The following is a 27500-nucleotide window of genomic DNA, read 5'->3' on the forward strand; positions in this document are numbered from 1 at the left end:
ATACATTTGTATCTATCTGACAATTTATGAAGTTATACGTAATATCATTTTTTATGTGGGATCTCTTCTGTCTTCTTACCTCTTCCAAAGAACACCATAATATTCTTTGGAAACTTGAATTTCAAGTCAGTGGCACACCTGTGGTGGGGTTGTTCAATATAAGGATTCGGCTTCTGAATAAGAATACCGTAATACTGTTTTCCTTGTATTTTATTACATTTATATCTCTCTGATAATTTATGAAGTGATAATATAATTTTTTAAACGTGGGAGCTCTTCTTTCTTCTTACTTCTCCAAAGAACTTATTCTTTTGAAGCTTGAATTTCCAGTGGACCCCCGTGGTGGGCTCGTTCAATATAAGGGTTCATCTTCTGAATAAAAGTAATAATAAATAATTGAATGATTTTAACTTGTGTATGATATGTATGCGATAAACTGCTGACGTGTTTGCGACCTCATTACTGGAATCTGGACGCGCCCTAACTGTAGCCAGTTATAGTGTTTCAAGACTCGCTCCGATGATGGTGACCCGCGTAGCCCCACAGTAAGCGCCGAAAAATATTTACACGTAAATATATACTTGTGATTACTTCCGTTTCGGCCACTAAGCAAATTATATGCGCGCTAATTCGTACAGCGAGACCTGTGATGCGATTCCTGGAATACCTGTCACTCACGAGTTCCTGAACAGGGGTTGACACAGTGGCCCCCATCATTCGGCTGGGAGTGATCAGTGAGGTGGCCGACGCTAATGGGCCCCCCCCCCCTCAAACCGCCCCCCAACACCCTTCACAACCCGTCCCCCCTCTCACTGGCTCTGTCTGTTGTCCTGTATAAAGATCTGGTATAAGTCTGGTAATACCTGAGGAATGTTAGCTGTGATAGCGATGTCGGTGTGGGAATATATATATATATATATATATATATATATATATATATATATATATATATATGTATGTATATATATTTATGTATATGGTATATGTGTGTATGTATACATACATACATATATATATATGTATATATATACAATATATATATATATAAATATATATATATATATATATATATATATATAATATAAACATAATGTACAGTGTGTATGCACACGTTAATTTTTTTACTGATTCCATTTACCTTTTTGGACGCATTTTCGTTGAAAGAATTCCATACCATACCTTGAGATTTGTCCTGTTCCAAAATTGATCTGCAGTTAATACATGTTGACAATTAATTATATTTGTTAAGAGTGCCTTTTGTATTGTGAATTTACCAATAATAATTTTACCATTCATATATAAATTTTATAGCTTGTGATAGGGACTCTTTTAAGTAGTTACATTTATAATTGATCATCATTCTTATTAAAAGATTTTTTCCGGTATCTTAACCGTTAACTGGACGATATCCAAAGTAGAGTTAACATCGGCATATTACGAATAATGTCAAGGATTTATCTCTCTGAATTTGTACAGACTTTTCAAACCTTAGCGCATTGCACTGACGCGTCGTGTTGTGTCTTTTAGCAGCTTGCTTCTAAGCTGCTATCCTAGTAGTAAATAGTTACTCATGCTGCTGCAAAATTGATGTCAAGGACGTTCGTCGTGATGTCACGTAAGGGCTAACATAGAAGACTTCAATTTTGCCTCTCATTAAATAAAGATGAATGTTGATTTCAACGTGTCGTCGTTTGGGGGTAAAACGGTAAAAAAAAAAAAAAAAAAAAAAATGCCAGATATTTTGTAGTGTGACTTCATAGTCGTTGTTCAAACGGTCACCAATCATATTTCTAGAATTGGAGATTCACAAAGGCGCTGTCAACTCATTTTAGCCAACATCTCGTAACGAAATTGGCCAAGAGAAATTGCCATTATTAAATTGATCGGGAAATTGGTAAAAGACATAAACAAATCAAGGTGCCAAGTTCTCCCGGAAAGTAGTGTGTCACTAATTTTTTTTTAGCGATATCAGTAATTACAGTTTTCTTGAGGATGACGGCAAGAATGGCAACTATTTTTTGTGTATATAAAAAATAGTTATAGTATTTTTTCACTCAACCCTTATTGACGCCGCCAGTTCCCTAGTATGAAAGGATCCGTTATAGCTTTTAAAATTAGTGAGAAAACTTGTTATAGCAACATTCTCAGTCTATAATTATAGCTGCATTTTTCTGTCATAGTATATTTACGATACCCTGTACATTCTGCACCCACAGTGGCGGGGTCGGTCTGGTCTTGGCCTGCCACCTCGGTGGCCGCGAGTTCGAGTCTCGGGCATTCCATTGAGGGGTCAGAGATGTGTATATTTCTGTTGATAGAAGTTCACTCTCGACGTGGTTCAGATGTCACGTAAAGCCGTTGGTCCCGTTGCTGAATAACCACTGGTTCCATGCAACGTAAAAATACCCATACAAACAAACATATATAGTAGTATCAGCTGATTATTATTAGTAATGTCAGATCATTCTTTCCCGTTAGTTTTGAAAAATAAAAATAAAAAAAAAATTCATCCGCGAACACTTATCCCTTCCGACAGATATTTGAAAGAGGCGAAGGCCATAACCCATTCTAACTGTGCTGTATGGATTTGGTATGGAACTCGTACTTTTCCATCTCTCTCTCTCTCTCTCTCTCTCTCTCTCTCTCTCTCTCGGGGTTTTTTGACTCTGGAAATCCCCTCATCCCTCACTGTTCGTTGATTTCTCTTAATCTTTCCCTTGGTGGAATGGCTGGTCTCCACTTATCCCCACCCCCGCCCCCAAGTGTCGCCAGGCTCTTTTCGGAACTGGTTTGAATTTCAGATTTCTGCCCGTCTGCCTGCGAGCGCTTTTTCGCTTTCTTCTGGCTGCGTAGCGTTCTTTCGTTCAGTCAGTGTTTGCATGGGAGGTAGAATGATTTTTTGGGCGGCTCATTTTCACTTATAAAGCTTAGATGATTCTTCTTTTCTTTAATTGTCCGAGTAAATATTTGTCCTCTGTCAGGGAGCGTGGCAGCAGCAGGGATAGGGAAAAGATTAATCTGTGGCACATTGCGTTTAAGGCTTCGAGACGAGTATGTATATATTTATATGTATATTTACACACACATTTATGTATATATATAGCTAATTTTTTAAACCCTTGCAAGTAATACCTACACGTTATACGTCGTTTTTGGATTTGACATAGTTCCTCCTTTTTAAAGTATATAGGTGCACGAGAATTAAGTAAGCAAATGGATAGAAGTAAAATGTATTTTGATTTTTGTTTGTTAGACATCTGTCTTTGTGTAGGTGTACAAGAACTAGACAAACAAATGGATATAAGTAAAATGTGTTTTGATTTTTGTTTGTCAGACAGCTGTCTTATTGTAGGTGCACAAGAACTAGATAATCATATGGATAGATGTAAAATGTATTTTGATTTTTGCTTATTAGACATCTGTCTTAGTGCAGGTGTACAAGATGTAAAATGTATTTTTATTTTTGTTTATCAGACAGCTGTCTTGTTGTAGGTACACGAGAACTAGACAAACAAATGGATAGCAGTAGTGTAAAATGTACAAAAAAAAAGGTATTGAATAAACAAATGAAAATATTAAGAAGTTACTAAATGAAAGGAAGAAAAATTTGCTGGCAATAACGAAAATACCTCTGCCAAAATCGGCGACAGTTTGAATAAGCCCCCAATTCCCTTTTGAAGAAGTTTTAATATCCAAAGAAATGTTAATCCCATTGGAATGATTCCTTATTGTCTCTCTTTCCTGAAGTGTTTTGATGCAAAATTCTTCATGATGTTGAAAATGGTCTTGAATTTTGATATTCCGAGATTGCGTTTGATAGTACTCCCTGTATATATCATCACTCTGAGAATAAGACCAATTTCGCTTACTCAGGGAGAAAGCTTGCAAATTACTTTGTTGTTTTAGCAGTTTTTGATGTTATTCTTGTTGTGGTGGGGTAGGAAAGCTCTATGGAAGAGCCTAAAAGGGTGTTTCGCTTCGAGTTGAAGATACAAGAATTTTAGGATAGGATATTTATGATTTATTTATTAGAATGAAAATGTAAGCAATAAATAATGGGCGTGTTAAACAATACAGAACAATTATTTCTAATGAAATATAGCTTATTTATTTAAATTTTCGTTGGTGAAACAACGCGCTAGTTGACCGTAGATTTTAGCACACGCCTTATCAGCATAGTAGCATTAGGGAGTCTCCAAAGGAGAAATTAGGTCAGAGGATCATACCCTAGTGTAGAGAGAGAGAGAGAGAGAGAGAGAGAGAGAGAGAGAGAGAGAATCGCAAAACAAGAAAATGCTCTCAACGGGAACTTGTAGCAAATGGTTCTCAGGAATTGGAAAACTATTCCCGAATCCATTTGGTTCTGGCGACAGACAGAATCGGACGAAATTATCCTCATATTGGAAAATTTCCGAGAGGGATGTGAAAGGAAAATCGAAAGATGCAGGCGTTTAAGAAAAAAAAATCAAAAGATCCGTTCGGTTTGACAAGACCAAAAAGCTTTCGCTAACTCCAAGATTGCACACGACGTTTGAGGATTGCCAATCAACGATGGAAGCTTGCAAATAATAGTAATCAATAACAACCAAGTGAATCTTTCTTGTTTTGTCCTCCCCCTGGTGGCAGTAGGGGAGACATGCGCCCTCCCCTTGCAAACCTGTTTGTCCGGCCCTGGTGCGTGGCGGGGTAGGTAGGGAAACGGTAGGGTATGGGAGATATCAACCCTCCTCCTGCAAACCTGTTTGTCTGCCCTGGTGCTGGCTGGGTAAGTAGGGGAACAGGAGAATAGGGGTGACATGCACTGTCCTTCTGCAAACCTGTTTGTCCGGCCCTGTAATTACTGGAGATTAAGTATGGATTTTTTTTAGGATTTTTCTTTGTAAACACGTCTATACATACATATACATGCACACAAACTCACGTAATACACAATTAATTATATTTACATATATGTTTTAACATTAATATGTACATTATATTTATATTAATATACATATATATATATTTATATTATATATTATATATATGTTTTATAATTTATAATAATTATATTTATAAATAATAATAATATATATAATATATATAATATATATATATTATTATATAAATAATATATAATATACTTTGCTTACGTTTTCATTGCTGAGCAATAAACAATTCCCACACCGTTGCAACAACAACCTTGCCATATTGTATACGAGGAACCTCAGCGTTGCCAACACGACTGACGACCTTTCCTTGCTGAGAAGTATCAGCGTTGCCAACTCGACTGACGACCTCTCCGTGCTAAGAAGTATAGACGAAGGAAAACAGCGAACTGTTCTTCCGTTCCTTCTTCCTCTCTCCCTTCCACTCTCACTTCGGAAGCCGACAGTAGTTTAAAACTTCCTGTTTCTCCTCGATTACGAGCACCGGGTTAACCACCGCAATGCACCACACACAATTGAGGATCCCGTCTACTCGCGTCCTCGTTAATTGGCCTAGTTTTGCCCACCCGTAATTTCCACATTAATATTCGTCAGTATTTTTCATTCCGACTCCTTCTCTCTCTCTCTCTCTCTCTCTCTCTCTCTCTCTCTCTCTCTCTCTCGTGAGTTATGTTTTCTTGGTCGGGCAACACTGCCATGGCAAATAATTACAGACAAAATTAATATGTTCGGTTTTTTCAAATAAGGTTTTGTAGGTCCGCGTGTTTTGTTTATTTGTTATTTTTTTTTTTAGATTTTTGTAGGTGTGGATGTTTACCATTATGGCGAATGAACGAAGAAACGTGAAAAATATATTAGTTCTTAAAATTTTTAGGTTTTTTATTTTTTCTTTTTTCTTTTTTTTTTACTTTTTGGGTGTTTATGTTTACAATTATGAAAACTAAACAAAGAAGCGTGAAGATATTTTCGCTTTTTGTAAGATTTTGTTGGCGTTTATGTTTACATTTATGACAAATAAACAACGATAAAATGAAGAATATGTTCGCTTTTTTATAACATTTTGTAAGCGTCCGTGTTTAATATTGAGACAAATAAACGAAAATATGTTCGGTTTTTTAAAAATATTGTAGGTCCGCCTGTTTTTTTTTAAGATTAGATGTTACTGCAAAGTAGTAGGACAGAATCAGCTGTCACTTGCAGACAAGGTATTTTTTGTATTGTCTATGGACCACCATGTATCATGTGTTCAGGATAATTACCCAATACTTCTTGATTTTCTCAATTTTATATGCACTTGCTCCAAAAATTTGAGAAGGCTGAGAAATTAAGATGATTTTGTCGTCTCAGTATAATTATATATATATATATATATATATATATATATATATATATATATATATATATATATATGATAAATTATAAGAGCACTTAAATATTTTTGGGGGATATTTATACCAATTTTCATAACTCACTTGTCCCTTCATCACTATACCACTTTCTTGATCAACCTTTCCTTCTATCAAAACGTATAGTAGTACATTGACAACATTCCCTATTTCTTTGCTATTTTTTTTTCATATATAATCAAACGAACGTGTAGCCCACTTTTCCATCCTTTCATCTTTTCAAACTTTCTCTTCAGACTTTCCTTTTCTTCACATCTCGTTCCTCCGTCAAGTATATCTATCCACGTGAGCTTCAGAGAGACATTTCCTATTCAACAAATCCCCCTTTTTTTTTTTTTTTTTCCATCACACGTTTGACTCCCATTTTTCACTTCCAGAAGATAGACCATGTTTCAGATTTCCCTTGATCCATTTACACTTTTTCTCTTCCTATGACATTTTTTCTCTTCCAAAAAGCTTTCCAGACCTTCAAGTTATTCCCAGACTTGATTTGTGGACTTCTTTCTTCCTCTATATAAAGATATAAATTTCCAGAACCTTTAAAGTGTCAGCCTCGATTATGTTTTTTTCGCCTATATCCTACTAATATCCTTTACATCCGCCCAGTCAGCAATACTAACATATATCTCGCCTTTATACTATAGTAGATTCGCATCAACCGTGCATTTGATGACTAGGCCAGTCCCTTACGACGCTCCTGATTGGCTGCTGATAAGCCAATCACAGGGCTGGAAACTCTCGGTCTCTCGAGAGAGTTTACATAGGCAGGATGTACGTTCCACCTCTCCTGAGGGATGCTGGAACACAGATCCTACCAATGTGAACTCTCTCGAGAGACCGAAAGTTTCCAGCCCTGTGACTGGCTTATCAACAACCAATCAGGAGCGTCGTAAGGGACTGGTCTAGACATCAAATGCACGCTTGATGTGAATCTACTATAGTCGCCAACACTAATATTCCAACATTATGTAATATATTTATAACATCCATCATTCTGTCATGCCAGTTTCCATGCTCTCCAGAAACCTTAAACTGTCACCTAGCAACTGTCAAACTGTCGCATGTTTTTGTAGCTTTTTCTTAACCCCCCCCCCCCCCCCCCCCCCCCCCTCAGTCATAACTTTCCCTAAAAGCTTAGTATTGCATGTAAACGCGTTTCTTTCACTCATTTTCAAGTTTTCATTAACATTTCGTTCGTTACCTCCTTGCAATCGACTAGACGCAACATTCTGCTTGCAGACCTACTTTGGAATATAACCAGTCACTCTCGTCTGTCGAGTTCGGCAATGGATGACCTGCCAGGTCCTTTGGCGCCGATCCATATACCCCAAAACTTAATTCAATCTTTTATTTATTCATTCGTTCGTTTCACAGATACGTTTCCATATCCTTTAGATTTCTTTTTATTTCCAGCATTCCATGAGAAACATGATCTTCTGTGGTAGAGGAGTGGTTCTCATTTTTTTTTTTTTTTTAGTGATGGACCCCTAACTATCGTAATCATTACCGTGACACGCCTTCTTCACCATCACACCATATCGCATGAATATATAATATATATATATATATATATATATATATAGTTATATATATTATATATATATTTGAGTGGATACTGAAAATAATTATATGAAGACTTCAGCAAACTTTCATTTTATAAATGTTCATTGAGATGATCTAGCCAAGACAAAATTCATGACAATCTTGTGGCACTCCTAGGCACTGTCTGTGGCACCGGAGGGTGCCACGGCGGCCAATTTGAGAATCACTGTCAATGTAGTAGAGATACGGATCAATTTCATGAAAGATACTGGAATATCTTGTTTTGTTTTTGTTGCCTTTTGTTTCCAACCTCGTCTTTACAAATAGGGTCTGGAAATTATGTTGTGAGGATAGTGTAATCCGTTTGAGTGTTATCTCTATATCTCTCTATTTTTTGTTCATTCAAGTGCATTCATATAATTATTAAACGTTTCTCCTTTGTGCTGTGAATAATCGTGCACGTATATGTTACAGTGAGATTGTGAAACCACAGGGATATCATGAAATCCCTGAAATTTTCAGGGAATACGTGAAATCGCCAATTCACTTAGGAACATTCGATCCCCGAGAGGCTAGTACTAAACCCACGGGGAAACAGTGTAGATGTATCACTGTTTCGCCGTGTTTAGTACTAGCCCCCTCGGTGATCAAATGTCCATAAGTGAGTTGGTGATTTCGCGAATTCCCTGAAAATTTCAGGGAGTTCGTGAAATCCCTGTGGTTTCACAGTCTTACCGTACCATACACTACACATCTGTTGCAGTATGTCTTTGCAGATGTATTTGTATATGTTTGTAAGGGTATGTTGTTTGTGTATGAATATTATGTACATCACATAGACAACGTTGGCATTACTGCCTGGATTCAGAAGCTTAGTAAACTAAGCTTAACCTATCCACGTCGTTTTTTTTTTAAAGGTAAGACACATTTATGTCTAGAATTTCGAAGCCAGCATTTGTCCCTAAAGCACCAAAGACGAGAATCCTAGAAAAAAAAAAAAAAAAAAAAAAAAAAACAAAAAAAAAATAAAAAAAAAAAAAAAAAACAGTGCATTAACCTTTTATCCTGCGAACGACTCAAAACACAAGAATGGAAAATCATGGCGGACGACCTCTCGGTCACGAAAAGGAGGCCGCATTATAATTAGGCACGAGCACACGAGCTTCAGTCAGAGAGAGAGAGAGAGAGAGAGAGAGAGAGAGAGAGAGAGAGAGAAGAGAGAGAGAGAAGGGGCATTGGTTGAAAAATCAGATCCGAATCGACTCTACTTCTTCTTTTTCTTTTAGCTCGCCTGTACAGGCAGCAGCAGCGTCTCGTCGCTAAATCAAATGTATACTTATAATCAAATGGGTCCTGAAAAGTCCCCCAAAAAGGTAAGACGCGGCGAAAAATGGGACGTTTTGTATTAGGAGAAAACAAACGGACAGTGTGTACGAAAACGTTGACACATGTAATACAAACACTTCGGAAAAGCTCATCTCATTTTGTATATTCCGCTGGGGAAGGCTATTGGCTAGGGGAGGGGAGAGGATCTAGGGTGGCTAGGGGAGGGGAGAGGATCTAGGGTCCCCCGTGGGACCTGCCTACCTCGACCTTTCCATATGTGTGTATGTGTGGTGTGTCGCCTTACTACACCCCCCCCCCCCCACCCCTTTCTCTCTCTCTCTCTCTCTCTCTCTCTCTCTCTCTCTCTCTCTCCCAAAATAAAAAAGCTGTCTCCTGATCCATCCTACCTTTCCCATCTGTAATCCCTTTCCCTAAAAATATATGTATTTATAAAGCGGAGAGAGAGAGAGAGAGAGACAGACAGACAGACGACAGAGAGAGAGAGAGAGGGTATATATGACCACTTCAGTCCCATAGTAATAAAAGGCCTGATTTTGCCGTCCGATCCCTCATAAGTGTCCTCGTCCCTCATTCAGAATTCATAGTTCCTTTGAATTTTTGATCGTCCACAATTTGTTTTTAATTTGCTGCGGAGGATTGTTCTGCCCTGGAGAGAGCATCACAGGGACGTCGTCCTTTATCAGATTGTTTTATTGAGTATAATCAGGATTTTTCATTTTTCCTTCGGCGCGCGGTGCTCTCTCTCTCTCTCTCTCTCTCTGCCGATCTGCTGACGGCGGCGGCGGCGGTTGGGTATATGGGTACGGTCAGATCTCCTCCCTCCTCCCTGTCGCGTCTACCCGAAGAGTGATCTAAGGTAGCCAGCCTTCTTGTAGGGCGTTGTCAACACGTCCACCTCTCAGGGTTGTTGGAGAGGTAATGCAGTCGAGTCAGCAATGAAATAACCCCATTTTCAAATGCGTTTTAAGTCTAGCTTTCTCTGGTCTGTCTAGTTTTTACAATGAAATAACCCCATAACCCCATTTTCATGTTCGTTTTGAGTCTAGCGTTCTGTGCTCCGTCTAGTTTTCACAATGAAATAACCCCATTTTCATGTGCGTTTTGAGTCTAGCGTTCTGTGCTCCGTCTAGTTTTCACAATGAAATAACCCCATTTTCATGTTCGTTATCAGTCTAGCGTTCTGTGCTATGTCAAGTTTTCACAATGAAATAACCTCATTTTCATGTGCGTTTTGAGTCTAGCGTTCTGTGCCGTGTCAAGTTTTTCCCAAAATAACTACCACGAGATAGATGGATGTACATCGCCATTAAAAGTTGTCACATATAAAAGCCATTTAAATGGGACAGGTTTTTATATATTGTAAATGGCTTTTATCATCCCATTAAATGGGTTTGCATTTATGGGGAAGTTATTTTTCGGTGCTGCTTGTAGGCAGTTGTTATTGGAATGCTAATTTATTTATTTATTTATTTATTTTTAATCTATTTTATTTGTGGTGGGTCTTTTTTTTTTTTTTAATTTACTGAATCTAGACGTTTTAGATGTCCTTAGTCCAGAGCTGCTTGAAGGTCTTCAAAAAAAATTTATATAATTTTGCATACTTATATATAAAAAAGTTATTATAATTAGCAACCTTTAGATAAAAAAAAAAAGGTCAATATAATTTAGCATCCACCTGACATGAAAATGTTAGTGAGACAGGATGTCTGAGCGCCAGTGTACCACAGAAACAAGCAAAAACATCCACTGCAATTCTCTGCCAAGCGTTCAGAACTCTATTTGTTACGAGAGTGTCTTTGCGTATCCTGAACAACCACCATAACAAAAACACAGCATCTGCCTCGGTTTTTTATGAGTTTTTTTATTGTTATTATATTTTATTTTATTTTTTTGTCATTGGGAGCCTTTGCTTCATTTGATCGATGTCGTTTTATGTTCGCTCTTGTACTGAATTTTAGCTTGATATTTCAGTCCATTTAGGATTAGTAGTGTTTCTCTAGAATCATTTCTCGTTCGATTCCAGTATATATATATTTTTTTGTCATTTCGTTTTTTTTCTTTTTATTATCTCATAGTTAATAACTTGCTCCATGTAAATACATGCTTTAAGATCACTGAAGCAAATAATATAGCCGTAGTTTAAGTTGGGAGAACAAACCCAACAAATTGTTTGACTCGAGAGAAGTGAGTGTTACGTGCTTAGACTTTTCAAGAGAGAGAGAGAGAGAGAGAGAGAGAGAGAGAGAGAGAGAGAGAGATTTGTTATTCAGTAAAGATTTCTATGTTAATATTGGTGGATATCATCTCAAATTCCGGGGAATATTTTTCAAGAAAACCTTAATAATTCAGTCATTTTTTAGCAAGAAGAACAAACGGCATCACAAATCACTATGGACATTCGTATGTGGAATCTCTTCATATCCGACCTAGGTCTGATTTCCTTTCCTAGGTCGCTTTTCTTTAGAGAGGATGCACAGCGGATATATTAAAAGGCATAAAGACATGCAAGACGTAGATAGAAACTAAGTTACACAACTTTTCAATTTCATCTCTGCATCAAGGTGTTTCTGCTGATACAGTGCTTTTAGTTCAGTGGTTTGCAACCGGGGGTGGGGGGTGGGGGGGGATAGGAGCGGGGAATTTCCCACCTGGCCTTGGAGGAATTTCAGTTTCATGAGGGGCGGGGGTGGGGGGCAGGAATTGTGACCATGGATTGTTAGTATTATATGCATATTATTTGGAATGCACCTTTGGAGGCAGACAATTTTGGAAAGTTCGCCCCGGGGGGGGGAGCTGGAATGACATTCTGAATTGGTGAAAGGGTGTATGGGCAAAATAAAAAAAAAAAAAAAAAAAAAAAACAAAAAAAAAAAAAAAAAAAATGTTTTGAGAACCATAGTTCAAATCTCACCTAACCCAGTTCCGGTAGTTTCATTCCAAGCACGATTCCAGTAGCACTCTTCTCACACACAGTTTTTCTGCTTAGTAAATGTAAACGATTATGACCCAGTAATGATAAACATTAATTTCATATTTACGTTATCTCCATTATTTCGTACATATTCTTTTTCTTTTTCGTTCAGCAGCATTTAGCAGTCCGCCAATGTCGATCTGGGACCCTTTTCTTACGTCAGTACATTTGGATAATTTGTCACAACATCAATTTAGTCTCTTAAATTCATTTTTCTTCCTTTTAGGGAAAAAGGCTAACATTCTCTTTAGTTTCTTCACAAGTTTTCTTCTCAGCTTTCGCTTTTTCGTCAACTTCTTTTTTCTCCCCTTTTATATCCTCCATTTCTTTCCCTTTTTAGATTGTGAAAGAAAACTATTGGGATGGCTATTGGTCTGTCCGTCGGCACATTTTCTGCCCGCCCTTAGATCTTAAAAACTACTGAGGCTAGAGGGCTGCAAATTGGTGTGCTGATCATCCACCCTCCAGTCATCATACATACCAAATTGCAGCCCTCTATTCTCAGTAGCTTTTATTTTATTTAAGGTTACAGTTACATATAGGTGCCAACAACACAGGACACCACCGGACTGTTGCTGAGGGTGTCAGACAGCATTATATACGCTGGACAGAAAACTCGATTGGCATTTTGTGCTTGTTCTTGAGATTCTTAATGATTCGTAAGAACTCAACAGCGTTAGATATCTAGGTCTGATAGTTTGATCCACATTTTTTTCTGGGTTGGGTCAAATAGGATCACAATCGTACCCATCAGCAGAGTCACAAGATCAATAGATTCTGTGAATGTTTGTCCCTCGTGGACGCCAGTTATTTTTCATTCCGTATTAATATTTGAAATCGTTTTAGAAAATGCATGAAGTGAATCTATATGCAGCGAACAACTGCACAATTTGAGCTCTGAATTTTTTTCTAGGAATGGAATGCTTGCTTACCAACAGCATGTCCATGAATTAATCAAACAAGGTGACCTCCATTTTTATGTCGCTTGTCAATTTTCGGTTCCTGCGCAGTTTACGAAGAATATTTCAGTGGAAGGTATTTGTGATGCCACTTCATCAATAAATCAATGAATCTTAAAGTTCCATTCAATACATAAGTGTTGTTGGTTTCCCTTTCGTGCGGCTGTGAGTTTCACCATGTGGATGAGATATGTTTTTATCAAACATTGTTATTATTATTTTTTTCTTTTCGTTTGGATGCCTCCGGATGCTTGTGTCATGGAAGTTACTGTTGCAGTTTGAAATGTAATTTATGGTTCATTTCTTTCCCCATGTTATGTATATATATATATATATATATATATATATATATATATATATATATATATACACACACAAACATATGTATGTGTTTTAGATTTATGTACATAAGTATATATATATATATATATATATATATATATATATATATATATATATATATATATATATATATATATATATATATATATATATACATATAATATATATATATATATACACATATATATACATATATATACACATATATATGCAGAAGCCAGGTACTATGTCGTACCTCTAAGTAAGTGGGGATACAATCCACAATGAAGTAAAATCCTCTTGTAGTTTAAAATATATATCTCTAGTACAGGATTAAAGCTTTCGACCATCAACTGTGATCTTGTTCACTAAAATGACATTTTAGTGAACAAGACCACAGTTGATGGTCGAGCTTTAATCCTGTACTAGAGATATATATTTTAAAACTACAAGAGGATTTTACTTCATTGTGGATTGTATCCCCACACACATATATATACATATATATACACATATAACATATATATACACATATATATACATATATATATACATATATATATACATATATATACATACTATATACACATATATAGACATATACACATATATATATATACATATATCTAACCTATATATATACATAAATATTATACATATAACATCTATTATATATATATATACATAACACCAACATATATATGCACATATATACAACATATTATATACATTATATATATCTACATATCTATATACATATATATACTATATATATATTATCTTATATATATATATATATATATATATATATATATATAAATCTATATATATATACTCTCGTGAATATATATATATACTAATCTGCAGTATGATCCTCAAACATCAATTCAGGAATGCCGAAGACACATGGATGTTTTAAATGATTTATTCATTGAGAAACGTTTCGCACATGACTATGTGCATCATCAGTCTGAAAAATGACAAAATAATAACATTAAAAATACTAAAAATACACAGGATTCTTAAAATAACAATTCAAAACATTAAAAGACTAAAAGTAAAGAAGCTTAAGTAAAAAAACAATTGTTTGTTTACACCAACCTTCAGGTACAAAGGAAGATAGAATGACCAAAGAAGGAACACCAACCTCCAAAGACGACTATTGGCAGCCCCTTCATGCGATCCAATGTGGTCTATAAGTTTACATGCCCAGGATGTCCTGGTACTTATATTGGATCAACGAAAAGGTTATTGCAGATGCGTTATTACAGTCACTTAGGGTTGAGTTTTAGAACGGGGCAAAGATTGAGCAGACCAGAACATTCTAATATAAAAAATCATGCTGTCAATTGTAAAATTGAGGTAAAGAAGCAGCACTTTTCCATATTAGGGTATTCTACGGGTGCAGGATTATCTGACGGCCTTAGAGTCATTATATATGAAAAGACTCGTTCCACCGTTAAACGGTGGCTGCTCCTCTGCTCAACTATATCTGGCATAGTCGTCTTTGGAGGTTGGTGTTCCTCCATTGGTCATTCTATCTTCTTCCTTTGTACCTGAAGGTTGGTGTAACAACAGTTGTTTTTACTTTGCTTCTTACTTTTAGTCTTTTAATGTTTTTAATTGTCATTTTAAGAATCCTGTGTATTTTTAGTATTTTTAATGTTATTATTTTGTCATTTTTAGACTGATGATGCACATAATCATGTGCGAAACGTTTTTCAATGAATAGAAATCTTTTAAAAATAAACAATTCCATGTGTCTTCGGCATTCCTGAATTGATGTATACATATATATATATATATATATTTATATATATATATATATATACATACACACATACATACATAAATATACTGTTATGGTCAGCCATGAGCTCCCTACAGGTTCAATAGATGAAATTAATTAACTTGATAATGGATCTGGAAAGACTTGGTCAGGGGGCAGCAGATTGCAACAACCTGGGAAAAGGACTACAGCAAAACTGCAAAATTACCTTAAAACTACTTTTTTATCCTAAATTAGTCACATACATTCAAGCGAGTCAGGTTTGGTCCAAAATTAATTACATTACCAAAATATATTAAATAGCAAACGAGTCAATAACAGATGCAGCATAAATAAAGGTTACTTTAATAAAAATTATCAACATAATAAACAGTAAACATCAAACTGCAGTTAACACTTGTTAAATACTTTAGCTACATCAAAAACAAAATAAAAATCACGACAGCATAAACAAATGCACTAACAGCTTAAATAATATAATGGTACAATAAACTTCATACTTTACACACATGGAAACACTTAAGCAGCTTAAATACATACAATATGGAAATAGCTAAGCAGCATAAATGCACATATTGAAATACTTGAACAGCATAAATACCAATAACTAAAGGGGTAACAATATAACAAAATTAAACAGCATGAATATAACATTACCTGAAGGATTACATTTAACATACCCTCGTGCAGTACAAAAACACTACGACAATCTACACAGAGATGTCAAGACCACGAAGGGTCCAAGAGGACGAACACCATTGAACTAATGTACGATCATCGAAAAACCCGCCCTATGACGGCCAACAGGAACATCTCCAAAAACACACAGATGAAAGCCAGAGTCAAGGCAACGGCAAGTCTGCTGTCAAACAGGAACAACACCGTTCCTCCTATGGACAAGGTTCAGCCATCAAAACCATCCTCGAACTGCAGAGGGCCACAGGTAGCGAAATACCTTCAGTTCCAACATTCTCCAAGCAGTTAAGCTGTCGAGATCCACACTCGCTGATATCCCAAACCTGCCTAAAGTTAATAAAAATGCAAGGAGCAAAAGTCACCTCTTCCAAAGAGTAAAAACAAGCGCTACTGGTTAAGGAGGGCGCCTTCAACAAGGGAATAATGAGAGAGTGATTGTTCCAGACAAAAACAAGTAATGAACCTTATATATAAATATATGTACATATGCATATATATAGTACATACATACACTTATACATAGTACATATATACCATTATATCTGTGTATAACATATATATATATATATATATATATATATATATATATATATATATAATATATACACACATACATACATACATACACACACCACCACTTTACCAGGCTAGACGACCTCCCATCCTGCCAGTTATGCAATTCGTACAGTACAACATTCAGGCGCCTGTATAAGAGAAACACACGATGAAAGAATATAATTCCCGTCATATTCCTGTAACCCTCCTCCCCTCTCCTCCCCCTCCCCTTTTTTTCCCTTTCTTAATCCAGCGCCTTCTCCGTCGAATAACAGCTTGTTGACCGAGTTCCCTCCAAGTGCCTCCGTAAATTTCGCCTGATTTATGGCAGGTCGGCCCGCGCAAGGAAAGTGAAGAAGATAATAGAAAACGGGAGAATCGAGTGACGGGGAAAATAATGGTCCTCTGGTGGAAGATAGTCTCGTATCTATCTGTCTATATATATATATATATATATATATATATATATATATATATATATATATATATATATATATGTGTGTGTGTGTGTGTGTGTGTGTGTGTGTGTGTGTGTGTGTGTGTGTGTGTGTGTAGATACACAGACACACACACTGACTGACTGATAAACAGAGAGAGAGAGCGAGAGAGACGAATTTATTCGTATTTATATACCATACCGTGTTATTAGAAATCTTTATGCACACTCTCGACTGCGTCTTTATAGGTTCACACACACACAAATTTTGTTGTATTTATATACCTTGCTGTATTAATAGAAACTTTTATTCATACCCCAGAGAGAGACGGTCGTCAGTTAAACGTCCAGTTAAAACACCCTGTGCTAATTTGGATTTTTCCCCATGAACCATTCAGTGAATTTTCCCTATTGGTTCTTTGGAGGTCTGTGTTCTCGGATGCTTCACTTACCAAAAAGAAATGCAAATATCACTGACTCGCTGTTGTTGTTCTTGTTGTTTTGTTGTTTTATTTTTCGCGTTGCTCCTCAGAATTCAGACAGCAGCTCCATCCGTTATGGGCGTCGGCCATAAATCGCAGTCAGCAACGTTGCGAGACACTTCGGGAACATTGCAAATGTCTTTCGATGTGCGGTGAAGAGAACGGCTCCAGACAACAAATCTCCTTTTTCTGGTGACAGTCGTGGTTTGGGCATTTTGACACCTGTTTATTTATTTATTTATTTATTTTTTTTCTAAAGCTCGTTTATCTACTAATCATTTTTAAAATGCTGGACTGCTTTCGTATCCTTGACTTTTTTTGTTTTGTTTACTGTTTATATACGTCGCAAATCTACAGCAAGTCATCCAGATTTCGACCTTGTGTTGAAAGATTTAAATTGCATAATCCGGGCTAATTCCCATTGCGTATATTTTCCCTTTTTTTATTGCCAAAAAAAAGAAAAAGAAAAAAATCACGCATTTATATTTTGGACCTAATTCAGGTCCTGTTTCTCCCATAAACCTCAAAATGAGTGTCAAATAAGTCTTTAAAAAATAAAGTGTAATAATGCCCAAGCTTCTATTTCAAAGAGAAGTAGAAGAAGGCTCAAAAACACATTTATATTTTGGCCCTAATTCAGGTTCTCTTTCCCCCATAAACCTCAAAAGAGTGTCAAATTAGTCTTTAAAAAAATAAAGTGTAAAAATGCCCAAACTTCCATTTCAAAAAGGAGAAGAAGTAGAAGAAGAAGGCTTGTTGTTTGGAACCGTTCTCTTCAGAGCGAACGCTGCCATCATCCCCTTATTTCGAGCCCTTACAACAATCTGGTTTCATGTCAGTGGTTGGTGTACTACATGTGGCGTCGTTTAGTCCTCCTCCTCCTCCTCTTCCTCCTCAAACCTCAGGTGCTACTTTTAGTAGCGACCTTGCAGCAGATGGTGGCCGTTTAACCAATTCAAGAGATCGGGGTCCGAGTTCATCAGTTTGAGGGTGGGAGAGGGGGAGGTGAGACTTATCACGATTATTACTTCTTTAGTTTTTATCACTTGTTCGCCTACTTTATTTTAATGTCGAGAGTTGTGTCTTTTGTTATTTTCATGGCTTTCTTTTTATTTGGTTGAATGCGAACTTTTATATGACGGCGCGCCATCCAGAACTTGTATTTACTCTGGTGATGGAGTTAGTGTGTTCGGGTGGTATATTTACTAATATATAAATATATATATTATATATATATATATATATATATATATATATATATATATATATGTATAAAAGACCCATTAAAATACTGTTTTAAAGCCAAGGACTATATTTTGGTGGACTTACTTCCATCCTTATCATGTGTTTTTAATGGAAACTTTTATACTTCAGACGTATCCTGTTTCAACAGAAGAATTTATTTACATATACACCCACAGACACACGCACACACACACACACACACACACACACACACATATATATATATATATATATATATATATATATATATATATATAAATTTACATCTCTAATACTAAAAACGATTGGAGAGTGGAACGAGTTGTCAACAGCTGTGGACTCAGTGTGAAACCTATACTTTTGAAATCGTGTTTGTAATGTGTCTTAAAATTTTGCAGAAAAAAAAAATTCCTTGCGACCCATTACCGAGAGACATTACCAAAACAGAAACTAAATCATCGTATACTATTTGAGCTTCCCAGTGACTTTAGCAAGGAAATGGCGATCGATTCGTTGCAGAACTTCTCGTGTGACCCTTTGAAAGATAAACACTCAATCTGAAGGATGAATTGACCGTCAGTGACTGAAAGGAGATGAAACAGTGAGGAAAAGACGGAGATATGAAAGTGACGAAATAGATTTTAAAAATAGTAAGTGGCAACCTTCTCCGCGCGCGTTCATACACTTGACACAATCCTCACGTCATTGTTTGTCAGGTTACTGACGGTTCTGGGTCATTCCTCGGTTGCAAAGTGAGTATGTTTTGCCATTGACGCTTGGTTTTACTTCGTGTTTATGTTGTCAGGTTGTAAAAGTGAGTTTGTTTATTTATTTATTTATTTATTTATCTATCTATTTATTTATTTATTTATTATTTATCGAAGAAATGTTCAAGTGATTTGCTTTTTTTTTTGCACTGGGACATTTCCAACAGTATTTGTTGCAGAATTTTTTTCTTTTCCTTTTGTATTTTTTTTTCATGCGCTATTTTTCTGTTGTTATGGAGATTTTAGATTTAATTCATATTCTTTGGAAGTTTGTATTCCAAATAAAAATCCCCCCCACAACCTCCCCAACCCACGGCTTGTTCCCCATGAATAGGTATCATCATCATCATCTTTAGAATTATTTTGTCGGCGTAGAATTTTGCAACGTCTTTTTTTTTTTTTTTTTCATCGCTGAAATTTAAGTCGTCGTAGAATTTTGCAACGACTGAAATTTAAAGTAACTAAGTCTTTCCCTTTTTAGATTTGGAAATTGCTATATTTTTCTGTCGTTGATGTTATTTAAGTATTTTATTCGTTCGTCAGTGTTTGGTTGAGATGCGGATGACCCAGCAAGTTTTAATTGCTGTTTTCCTAACCTGAAATTCTGATGTCTGAATAAGCAAAGTAGAGCACGATCAGGGATTCTTCTGTCTCATGGCAGAAACTCGAAGGCGTTTCCTAACATCTTTACTGACGTTGAATTCACAATTTTAACGTCACGCCAAAATGTGGCAAATCGGCGGGAAAACGCTAAAAAGCGCCAGAAAAAACGCGCTTGTGGGAACTCTGCCTTGACCAACGCAGCAGCGATCGAGAAGACAAAGGTGATATGGGTGTTGACGACCCCATCAGGCTGTCAAGCGCACGATTTATGAGTCGTGGGCTCAGGTGAGAGAGAGAGAGAGAGAGAGAGAGAGAGAGAGAGAGAGAGAGAGAGGACAGCGAGACCCGACGAGAGAGAGAGAGAGAGAGAGAGAGAAGAGAGTTACGACAGGAAGCGTCCGACTGGCGCGCTGGGGATCGTCGTGGAAGTCGAGGACAACAAAAGGGAAAGAGAAGTCGACGTTTGTTAAGCAGGATTGATTGAGAGAGAGACATCGCCGGATCCTTTAGGCGTCGGGAGACTGCAGTGATGGATTGATCTCTTTCGCGGAACCGTGGGCGCTCGTTTAGCAGGAATTGCGTATTGGCATCCCAAACATTGGCTCGTTTCTTGGTATCCACGCTGCCCCCCCCCCCCCCCTTTTTCTACGGGAATTTTATTCTATGGTAGATTCATATCAACCGAGCATTTGACGTCTAGGTCAGTCCCTTACGACGCTCCTGATTGGCTGTTGATAAGCCTCGAGAGAGAGTTCACTTAGGCAGGATGTATGTTCAACCAGTCCTGAAAGACGTATCCCTCAGGAGAGGTGGAACGTACATCCAGCCTATGTGAACTCTCGAGAGAGACTGAGAGTTTCCAGCCCTGTGATTGGCTTATCAGCAGCCAGTCAGGAGCGTCGTAAGGGATTGGCCTACACATCAAATGCACGGTTGATGTGAACCTACTATAGGATGCGTTTTAGTCGATGATTCATTCCAAGCTATTATATTCGGGTCATGTATTCATCGCTTGTCAATTGTGAGATGAAAAATAGGGATGCAGAACGTGGTACAGTTCTGACCACTCGATTTTAAGAACTTCGTTGGCTAACTTTTGTTTTAGCATATTTTCTCTAGCTTTCTCTAAGCAATATATTTTTAATTAATAATTCACGTGAACCAATATTGAAATAATGTATATGCGAGAATATCTGAGGTGGTTTTACTCTACACACACACACACACACACACACTCACACACATACACACACACACACACACACACACATATATATATATATATATATTATATATATATATATATAATATATTATAACGTATAAAACGTAATCATGTCATGACCGACCTGACTCTCCGAAAAGCCGAAACAGGGTTATTAACCTCTGGAAGATAGAGATCACGGCAGCACCAAAACACATTCAAAAACTTAACCGTTGGCATTGTTATTACAATCGGTGGTGTTGCAGATTTAAGCTGGCCTATGTGCCAGCACGGGCTCCTTCATCTGGGGGGGGGGGGGGTGGCGGCGGGGGAACAGAATCAGGAAAAAGGGACTCGAGGAAGAGAGAGAGAGAGAGAGAGAGAGAGAGCGAGAGGAACAGGCCCTGTGGAGGAGACAACAAAGCCAGGGATGATCGCATTACACATGCGATAGGAAAGATAATTGGGAAAATGGGGAGGCTAACACAATCACGACCTCACTGCCCTCTCGTGCCCCGATGCCCCCCACCCCCCCCCCCCCCCCCCCCCCCTCCATCCTGTTCCTCTGCCCGTGCCCGCATCCAACCATCTAGTCCCCTTTCCATCCCATACCCTCCCTCCCTCTAATTCATAGGCCGTTTCCCCCATCCCGCACACGACTAAGCCCTAGTTTTTTAGCTCTCTCTCTCTCTCTCTCTCTCTCTCTCTCTCTCTCACTTCACCCCTTATTTAATCTCTCCTCCCCCACCCAACCCCCACCCTCATATACCTTACTTCCCTCCCCCTGTATCCCCTCCACCAACTCCATCTTTTTTTTTTTTTTTTATCTCCCCCACCATGGCATCATTCCTCTTCCCTCCTACCCCCAACCCATACCCTCCATCCACCCCTCCCCTCCCCTCCACCAATCTTTTTCCTGTCCACTGTGTTCTGTTATGAAAAAAATTCCCTCCTATAAAATTATCGCACGATTATCGACATTTGATAAAAAAAAAATAAAAAGCTTTACCGAAAATACTTTTTTTATTATTTTTTTTATTTTTTTTTTTGTTTTTTATTTTTTTTTTAGCGGAAGTAATTTATGACCGGATACGCAAAAGTCGTCGGTTCTTCGACGAGTAAGTTTACTTGAGATTTATATCCACCTTTTTTATCCTCGATAAGACATTTGATATTGTCTTTCGTCTTTCATTGTAGTGAGCATCTTGTCACTTGAGCTACTTTACGTTATAGTTGCCATGTATTGTAAATTTCACAGTTAACTTACTTTCAGTAGCATCCCATTAGTATCATAATACACCGTTTAAATTATCATTATATATATAGGATATATATAGATTTATATATATATAATATATATATATATATATATATATATATATATATATATATATATATATACATATAAAAATATACATATATATAGATAGACAGATATATATAAATATATATATAATCTATATATATATATATATATATATATATATATATATATATATATAAATAAATAATATATATATATATATTATAATATATTATATATATATATATAATTATATATAATAGAAATAAGATAAAGATGATAGAATAGATAGATAAGATTAGATCATATAATTAATATATAATATATTATATATATAATTATATATAAATATATATTATTTTATATATATATTAATAACATATATATATCGAGCTTACAATTTTTTTGGTAATGAGACCGTAATAATAACATTTAATCTCTGAAGTCTTTTGTTGCGTTTTGTTATTTTTGCATGAGTGCTTATGCAACTTTTTGCGGCTGTGTTGGTAAGACTTAGAGTATACCCTGACGAACTCAGCCGCTTGAATACTGACGTTAAGCTCAGAAAAGTTACTCCTTATCTCCATTTCTTATGTTCACATTTATTTCGGTGGCAAAGTAGCAAAATTGCCACTGGCAATGAAAGTAACAGAATGTATGTATTCTTCAACTTGTTTCTTCATAGTATTGTCTGGTTATATTGGACAGATCTGGTCTTTCTCCTCATAGATTCTTCATAGTATTGACTGGTTATGTTGGACAGATCTGGTCTTTCTCCTCATAGTTTTTTCATAGTATTGTCTGGTATGTTGACTAGCTGGGCCTTTCTCCTCATAGTTTTTTCAATAGCATTGTCTGGTTTGTTGGACAGATCTGGAATCATGACCTTCTCTCATAGTTTTTTATCATAGTATTGTATGGTTATGCTGGACAGATCTTGGTCTTTTCTCCTCATAGTTTTTCTTCATATATTGTCTGGTTGCGGACAATCTGGTCTTTCTCCTCATAGTTTTTTCATAGTATGTCTGGTAATGTTGGACAGCTGACCTTTCTTCTCATAGTTTTTTCATAGTATTGTCTGGTTATGTTGGACAGATCTGGTCTTTCTCCTCATAGTTTTTTCATAGTATTGTCTGGTTATGTTGGACAGATCTGGTCTTTCTCCTCATAGTTTCTTCATAGTATTGGGTCTGGTTTGCTGGACGATCTGGTCTTTCTCCTCATAGTTTTCTTCCATTAGTATTACTGTTATATTGGACAGATCTGCTTTCTCCTCATAGTTTCTTCATAGTATTGCGGTATGCTGGGACAATCTGGTCCTTTCCTCCTCAAGGAGTTTTTTTTCATAGTATTGTCTGGTTATGTTGGACAGATCTGATCTTTCTCCTCATAGTTTCTTCATAGTATTGTCTGGTTATGCTGGACAGATCTGGTCTTTCTCCATATATTTTCTTCATAGTATTGTCTGGTTATGTTGGACAGATCTGGTCTTTCTCCTCATAGTTTCTTCAGTTTAGTATTTGTTTCTGGTATGTTACAGATCTTGTCTTCTCCTCATAGTTTTCTTCATAGTATTTGTCTTGTTTATGCTGGGGACAGATCTGGTCTTTCTCCTCATAAGTTTCTTCATATTATTGTTTTTCATTAGGTATGACTGGACTATTTTTTGAGTCTGGTCTTTTCTCCTTTCTTTAGTTTCTTCATAGTATTGGTCTGGTTATGCTGGACAAATCTGGTCTTTTCTCCTCTAGTTTCTTCATAGTATTGTCTGGTTTTTTTTTATGCTGGACAGATCGGGTCTTTCTCCTCATAATTTTCTCATAGTATTGTCTGTGGTTATGTTTGGACAGCTCTGTCTTTCTTCCTCATAGTTTCTTCATAGTATTGTCTGGTTATATTGGACAGATCTGGTCTTTCTCCTCATAGTTTCTTCATAGTATTGACTGGTTATATTGGACAGATCTGATCTTTATAAAAATCATAGTTTCTCTTCATAGTTTGTCTGGTTTATGCTGGACAGATCTGTTCTTTCTCCTCTAGTTTTTTCAATAGTATTGTCTGGTTATGTTGGACAGATCGGATCTTTCTCCTCATAGTTTTCTTCATAGTATTTGTCTGGTTATGCTGGACAGATCTGTCTTTCTCTCTCTAGTTTCTTCATAGTAATTGTCTGGTTAGTTGGACAGAAGATCTGGTCTTCTCCGCATAAGTTTCTTCATAGTATTGTCTGGTTATGTTGGACAGATCTGGTCTTTCTCCTCATAGTTTCTTCATAGTATTGTCTGGTTATGTTGGACAGATCTGGTCTTTCTCCTCATAGTTTCTTCATAGTATTGACTGGTTATATTGGACAGATCTGGTCTTTCTCCTCATAGTTTCTTCATAGTATTGTCTGGTTATGCCTGGACAGATCTGGTCTTTTCTCCTCATAGGTTTCTTCATAGATTGTCCTGGTTATGCTGGACAATCTGGTCTTTCTCCTCATAGTTTTTTCATAGTATTGTCTGGTTATGTGGACTATCGTACCTTTTCTTCTCCTAGTTTTCTTCATATAGTGTCCTGGTTTGCCCTGGACAGATCTGGTCTTTTCTCCTCATAGTTTTCTGTCATAGTATTGTCTGGTTATGTTGGACAGATCTGGTCTTTCTCCTCATAGTTTCTTCATAGTATTGACTGGTTATGTTGGACAGATCTTGTCTTTCTCCTCATGGTTTTTTTTCTTTCATAGTATTTGTCTGGCTTATTGGACCAGATCTGGTCTTTCTCCCCCATAGTTTATAGTAATGTTGTCTGGTTATGTTGGCAGATCTGGCTTTTCTCTCCTAGTTTCTTCATAGTATTCAGACTGGTTTTTATGTTTGTTGACAGGATGCGGGTCTGTTTCTCCATCATAAAGTCTTTCATAGTAGTTTTCTGGTTATGTTTGGACAAATCTGGTTCTTTTCTCCTCATAGATTCTTCATAAGTATTGTCTGGTTAGTTGGACAGGTCTGGATCTTTCTCGTCATAGTTTCTTCTTCATAGTATTGATTTCTTGGTTATGTTGAACAAGATCTGGGCGTCTTTCTCCTCATAGTTTCTTCATAGTATTGTCTGGTTATGTTGGACAGATCTGGTCTTTCTCCTCATAGTTTCTTCATAGTATTGTCTGGTTATGTTGGACAGATCTGGTCTTTCTCCTCATAGTTTTTTCATAGTATTGTCTGGTTATGTTGGACAGGTCTGATCTTTCTCGTCATAGTTTCTTCATAGTATTGTCTGGTATTTGTTGGAGATCTAGGTCTTTCTCCTCATAGTTTATTTCTTCATAGTATTGTCTGGCTTATGTTGGACAGGATCTGATCTTTCTCCTCATAGTTTCTTCATAGTATTGTCTGGTTATGTTGGACAGATCTGGTCTTTCTCCTCATAGTTTCTTCATAGTATTGTCTGGTTATGTTGGACAGATCTGGTCTTTCTCCTCATAGTTTCTTCATAGTATTGTCTGGTTATGTTGGCGGACAGCAGTCTAGGTCCTTTCTCCGTCATGAGTTTCTTCATAGTATTGTCTGGTTATGTTGGACAGATCTGGTCTTTCTCCTCATAGTTTCTTCATAGTATTGTCTGGTTATGTTGGACAGATCTGGTCTTTCTCCTCATAGTTTCTTCATAGTATTGTCTGGTTATATTGGACAGATCTGGTCTTTCTCCTCATAGTTTCTTCATAGTATTGTCTGGTTATGTTGGACAGATCTGGTTCTCATAGTTTCTTTTCAAGTGTTCTTTGGTTTGTTGGGACAGAATCCTGGTCTTTCTCCTCAAATCGTTGCTTCATAGTAATTGTCTGGTTTATGTTGGACAGATCTGGTCTTTCTCCTCATCGTTTCTTTTCATAGTATTGTCTGGTTATGGTTGGACAAGATCTTGGTCTTTCTCCTCCATCGTTCTTCATAGTATTGTCTGGTTATATTGGACAGATCTGGTCTTTCTCCTCATAGTTTCTTCTTAGTATTGACTGGTTATGTTGGATAGATCTGGTCTTTCTCCTCATAGCTTCTCTAGTATTGCTGGTTATTCTCTGGACAGATCTGGTCTTTCTCCTCATAGTTTCTTCATAGTATTGTCTGGTTATGTTGGACAGATCTGGTCTTTCTCCTCATAGTTTCTTCATAGGATGTCTGTTATGTTGACAGATCTGTCTTTCCTCCTCATAGTTTTTTCATAGTATTGTCTGGTTATGTTGGACAAATGTGGTCTTTCTCCTCATAGTTTCTTCATAGTATTGACTGGTTATATTGGACAGATCTGGTCTTTCTCCTCATAGTTTCTTCATAGTATTGTCTGGTTATGCTGGACAGATCTGGTCTTTCTCCTCATAGTTTCTTCATAGTATTGTCTGGTTATGTTGGACAGATTCTGGTCTTTTCTCCCTCATAGTTTTTTCTTCATAGTATTGTCTGGTTATGGTTGGACAGATCTGGTCTTCTCCTCCTAGTTTCTTCATCGGTATTGTTGGTTATGCTGGACAGATTGGTCTTTCTCTCCTCATAGTTTATTCATTTAGTATTGACTGGTTATATGGACCAGATCTTGGTCTTTCTCCTATAGTTTTTTCTTGCCTAGTATGTCTGCGTTATTATGCTGGGACAGATTCTGGTCTTTCTCCTCATAATTTTTTCATAGTTATTGTCTGGTTATGTTGGACAGAAATCTGATCTTTCGCCTCCATAGTTTTGCATAGTTTCTTACATATTGTCTGGTTATTGTTGGACAGGATTGATGTTTCTCATCATAGTTTCTTAATAGTATTGTCTGGTTATGTGGACAGATTATGGTCCCTTTCTCCTCATAGTTTCTTCATAGTATTGATGGTATATGGACAGATCGGTCTTTTCTATAGTTTCTTCATAGTATTGTCTGGTTATATTGGACAGATCTGGTCTTTCTCATATTTCGTCTAGTATTGACTGGGTTATGTGGGCCAGATCG

At 36.8% G+C, this 27500-nt stretch overlaps 1 protein-coding gene across 7 annotated transcripts in view; it reads left to right on the top strand.

Annotated features, from left to right (window-relative positions):
• LOC135204350 (lachesin-like) overlaps nucleotides 1-27500 on the top strand; it is a 238990-nt gene that overhangs the window by 22516 nt on the left and 188974 nt on the right. For 3 of the 7 annotated variants that reach the window (XM_064234542.1, XM_064234541.1, XM_064234543.1), the window contains exon 2: nucleotides 19055-19408. The exons of the other annotated variants lie outside the window; for them this stretch is intronic. The gene's annotated coding sequence lies outside the window, so the exon portion shown is untranslated. The remainder of the gene's footprint in view (nucleotides 1-19054; nucleotides 19409-27500) is intronic. 7 annotated transcript variants of the gene reach the window in all.

This window comes from Macrobrachium nipponense, chromosome 44 (genome assembly GCF_015104395.2).
Source record: "Macrobrachium nipponense isolate FS-2020 chromosome 44, ASM1510439v2, whole genome shotgun sequence".
Taxonomy (NCBI): domain Eukaryota; kingdom Metazoa; phylum Arthropoda; class Malacostraca; order Decapoda; family Palaemonidae; genus Macrobrachium; species Macrobrachium nipponense.